Genomic DNA, 4,093 nt, shown 5'->3' on the forward strand with positions numbered 1-4,093 from the left:
TTACTTTAAGCCGAACAAAAAGGCATTGTTCGAAATTACTAACGCAACGCGTTTAATCTATTTACCAGATCTCACAACGAGCTGACTGTTGTGGTGTTTTGTTTCTCTTAAAACCAAATACTGCACCCTATTTGCAAAAAAAATTCTGATTTATCAAATGATTAGGCACGTGCAATTTCATCTGATAATTTTTTTAATTGAAAGCAAATTTAGTTGACCAGGAAAAAAAATAACAGAAAATTCTACAGCAACTTCCAATTAGTGCTCTTACAATTTTCTATTCAAGATGTAACTGTAATTTGACCACAAAAACTCATTTTTTTATTCATTTTTGAGGTGAAATTGTAGGTAGTTAAATACTGAATCAAAAATTGGTCATTGGATTGGCAAGCAATTCATGAATGGAATGAATTTGATCAGTTTTTGCAGACTAAAATTTTCAAGATCAAAGTTTGTAAAATTTTTCGCAACTCTTTTTGCAATTATTGACTGTAAAAAAGTATCATTCTTGTTGCATTTTTTGTCGAATTTATTTTGTTATTTCTTGCTTTTTGCTCAATCAAAATCAGTTCCTTTCGGACACTTTTGAGTGACAACTATTCAATCATTTTCTCCAATTTCAATCACTTTTTATATTTTTCAACCGCAATATGATCAGATTTTGCGACATGAATTTCATAGCTGATTGTCGCTGTTGTGCAAATCTGTAGTAACTGGCTTGATTCACTCCGAGTACTTTTTCGTCCACTTGAAAGCTTCAATGAACTGATCTAATGGTGCTGGAACTGTTCCCTAGTCCAGAACATCGAACAAAAATGACGCAAGAAATGTTCGGTAAATCTGGTATGTTCGGTTGGATGTTTGTGTATATGAATAAAAAATGTATAGCTGGGTTACACTGAGGTAAATTTGGAAACCCAATTAATTATGCCACCATTTTTTTTAAATTGAATAAATCATTAAAAAAACAAAATGTAAACTTAAACTAAATTGTCTCCACCAGGATAAAGACTTCTTCGGCTGGAATGAGTCCGGATGAGAAGGAGGAGGAAAACACCGCCAAAAATACAGGAAAAATTCTAGAGTTCGTTTTTTGAATCAACTTGAGTTTTCTCACATTAATTTCTACGAAACCAAATATCTATTGCGTATGAAGACGACCATACCGAGTCTCGTTCGATTTTAAAACAACAATACCGAATCTTACATTCAAAAAGAGCGATCTCGAATATCTCCTACGTTTGAAAGCGATCGCTGCTACCGAAATTTTCTTATGTTTGAAAAAACAACGATACCAAAAATTTCTCATGTTTAAAAACGACGATTTTGAAACCTTACAATGTTTGAAAAACGACGATACCGAATCTCTCTTACGTTTAAAAATGGCGATACTGAATTTTTCTCTTGTTAAATACAGAAGTAAAATGATGATGATGATACCGACGACAAAGTCGTTGGAACTTTCATCGTTGTCGGCTAGAAAAAACGGCGATACCGACAATTCCTTATGTATAGAAACCAACAACCACTCGACTAGGGTTTGCCACTGCGCTTTGGTTCGTTATGCAAGGTCATTAGTTCATTCTTTCCTGTCCCAATTTCCCAGCGATTTCTCATTTAGCGGATTGAGACGGCCAAAATGTCCATACAGAATCAGTCAATTTAAATTGGACATTTAAAGTTTGACTTCAAAAAATTCCAATTAACGCGTTACTACTACAGTTGTCATATCATCCCTTCTCGCCCAATAGGTTGTAAAATCAGAAACAGTTCACTCATATAAACAATAACTAATCATCTTATTGTATGTTGATTTAAAGGGACCAGGATCAGTACTAAAATTGCTCAAAAGCGAGCTTCTTTGGGTCTAAAACGTGCTTCGAATTGTAGACAAATATATTTTTATTTGATTTTACTTTGTATGATAATTTAAAATACCCCAAAAGGCGTCTGATTGTTTGTAACCTTTCTACTTATCCGATCGAACAGCTATCAAGAATTGGTGCCTCAATTCAGGTAATTTTTAAGTGTGTCAACAAGTTAGTTATTTTGGAGTTCGGGAGTAAAATTACTCAAGTTTGTCACTTTTTCTCCGTGCTATAAGTAATTCAGATCCACAAACTTAATTGGTGTCAGTTTGGCCAAAATAAAAGAGAGTCCTAACGGTAATCAATAAAACCGTCCTTCCGATTCTAATTTTGTATTAAGAAGACAATTAAAAATTTTGCAATGACTCTTATTTTTTCACAGGAACAATTAAGTCTTTGAGTTAGGTCTCAACTAAAAACAAGGAAAAAATTGATGGAAACAGGGTTACAATTATTTGTGAGTACTAGCAACAAAATATCCCTATGACAACGTATTCTTATCTAAAAAGTATCGTCCTGAGACATTCATTGGCCAGCTAATGCAAAAGTAATTATGATTCAGCGCTGAAAACAATATAAGTGTTCAGCTTAAAATTGAAGCAATTATTATTTTCAAAATTTTTTGTGAGTTCAAACTATGCTCACTTTTCTTTCGTTTCTGCCATTTTTTTCTTCCCAAAGCTGTTGCAAAGAAAATTTACCTAACTGCGCAACAATCAGAAAAGAAGTATTGATGTAAATACTTATTATTTTGAAAAAAAAAGTAAAATAAATTTTGGCACAATTTTAAAGGCAATCTTGCGCAAATTGGCCTCAATCTCAAAAGTGAATTGCAGCGTTATGTTAACAGGTTTCTATTTTTTTAAATAGTACAATTAAATACTACAATAGTATACAGTACTATGGCTAAAGAAAAACTATTAGTGGAAAACCATAAAAAAGTGGATCAGCAGAGCTTTTTGACGCAAGTATTGTTTTCCTTGATTTGAACCATCTTGAGCTAAATAGTTCAATTTCATTGGCTTTTGTGTCGGTGAAAACATTTTTTTGTTGTGAGAGATTCCCTTCTGAAGAACCAAAAAAGACCAATTTCTGTTTAAAATGCTGGCATAAATAGCTCGCCAACTTCAATTTTTGTTATTTAATTTCTTCAAAAAAAGAAAAGCCCGTTTAAGCCGCTGCAAAATGATTACTTTGAATAAATGAGGAAAACAGTTAACGATTCAAGGGTATTTTTTAAAATAAGAACAAAAACTACAGAAAAATTATAACTGGAAAAAAACTGAAAAATAATGTTTAATTCAATTCCACATTGGCTTTTGTGTCGGTGAAAACATTTTTCTGTCGTTTTTTTTTGTTGTGAGTTTCCCATCTGAAGAACCAAAAAAGACCAATTTCTGTTTAAAATGCTGACATAAATAGCTCGCCAACTTCAATTTTTTGTTATTTAATTTCTTCAAAAAAAGAAAAGCCCGTTTAAGCCGCTGAAAAATGATTACTTTGAATAAATGAGGAAAACAGTTAACGATTCAAGGGTATTTTTTAAAATAAGAAAAAGAATTACAGAAAAATTATAACTGGAAAAAAACTGAAAAATAATGTTTAATTCAATTCCACATTGCGTTGTATTACGGAAGCCTTACAAACTTAAGCAGTTCGGAGTTTTAAACATAAGAAAGGGTAAAAGCTGGAAGATAAATTCATAAACGACGGCTCTTTTCTTCTGTTTTATTAACATTTTCTTCGCAACCAGTTTTGAAATTCTTTATCAGCGGATTTTAATACACTTCAAAAGGTAGCAATGAGAAGAATTTCGATGATTTGTCGTATTCCAGCTTAGATTTGATGCATTTTTGTTTTAAACTTCTAACATATAATGAAAAGTTTTTTTCTATTTAGAAATGAGTAACAATACATATCAAATACAGTAAAAACAATTAGATGGTTTTCAAGTCTTCGGCTGAGTGTAATACCATAAAAGGCGCACTCAAAGTTGTAACGCAAAACTTGCTTCAAGTCGCTTAGCGGCACTGAAAACCAATAGTACTTAATCTCGGAACAAGTTGAATTTTTTCCGATTCTCTGAAAACGATTGATTGTCCCAAAATTGTTACTCGTACGGCCATAGTCTTGTTTCTATAATTGTCATCACAGTTGGTATATGTAAACTTAATCGGAGATGTCTGTATGACATTGAATGATGCGATGAAGGTATTTTTCTGTAA

This window comes from Convolutriloba macropyga, chromosome 14, assembly GCF_964194025.1.
Source record: "Convolutriloba macropyga chromosome 14, txConMacr16.3, whole genome shotgun sequence".
In the NCBI taxonomy this organism is placed as follows: domain Eukaryota; kingdom Metazoa; phylum Xenacoelomorpha; order Acoela; family Convolutidae; genus Convolutriloba; species Convolutriloba macropyga.